Below are 1306 nucleotides of genomic sequence, written 5' to 3'. Positions count from 1 at the left end.
CTGTGATTTACAAGTCATTTCTTTGTTAATGGGTTTGCAGCTTGGTTATACGAAATATTGTTGTTTCCTCTGCGAATGGGACAGCAGGAACAAAGCGGAACATTACATCAAGAAGGAATGGCCAACGCATGTATTAACTCCTGGACAGAAGAATGCTGTTTATTCCTCACTGGTGAGCCCTGATTAGATAATTCTACCTCCTCTTCACATAAAGTTGGGGCTCTTCAAAAACTTTGTTAGGACAATGGACAAAAGTAATGCAGGATCTTGTTACCTCAAGGAAAAAATTCCTCGGGTTAGTGACGCTAGGTATTTTTGTAGACCCCCAAATAAGATGTTTGATTCGTGACCAAAAATTTGAGGATCTCTTAACTCTGGTTGAGAAAGCAGCTTGGTGTCCATTTAAATGTTTAACAGAGAAATTTTTAGGAAACAAGAAAGCCCCAAATTACCGTGAAATTGTGAGTGATTTCCGGCAATCATTCAATGAAATGGGTTGCAACATGTCCCTTAAAGTTCACTTTCTAGACTCCCACCTGCATTTCTTTCCTGAAAAGCTTGGTGCTGTTAGTGATGAGTATGGGGAACATTTTCATCAGGACATTTCCTCCATGGAGAAGAGGTACCAGTGACAGTGTAGTTCAAAAATGCTAGCTGATTACTGTTGGACACTTAAAAGAGATGTTCCAGAAACCAAACACAGAAGAAAGTCGACAACTAAAACATATTAGTTGAGGTAAGTAAGTGCACATTTATTAAGAAGATACCACTCACTTCTTTTGTATTATTTATTAAGTAGATATAAAATGGTGACACGGTGTATACATCATTGAAAATATGTTTTATTTCAAATCCAATAAGATATAAACCGTGCTTATATTGTAATTTTCGTGGAAGTTATATGTGATTTTATCTGCACTAATGAATATTGTAAAATGAACAGTACACATAGCATATTTTTTATATAAATATGTTTATTTCTCTAGATAGAATAATGCTATTCTTATGAAACTTAGAGGGCTTACTAAGTATAAATCAGGCTAATATACAATATAATTTGTGCGTTTATATACCTAAGGTACCCAAGCTACAAGTATGAAAATGGTTTAAAAAAAAGAAAAAAAGAAAAAGAACAGAAATTTGAGGGGAAATTTTCCGAAAACACCTCTGTCACGGGAAAACTGAGGGTGATGGAGAAAAACTGATTGCAGATTCGAATTCTACGTGAAAAGTTCTATTAGAATCAGGCATTTTCTTCCGTGTGCCAGAGAAAAAGAATTTTTTTCAACTAGTGCAATAGGAACCA

The sequence above is a fragment of the Thermobia domestica genome, chromosome 17 (genome assembly GCF_964235325.1).
Source record: "Thermobia domestica chromosome 17, izTheDome1.hap1.1, whole genome shotgun sequence".
In the NCBI taxonomy this organism is placed as follows: Eukaryota; Metazoa; Arthropoda; class Insecta; order Zygentoma; family Lepismatidae; genus Thermobia; species Thermobia domestica.
This window is presented reverse-complemented; position numbering follows the sequence as displayed.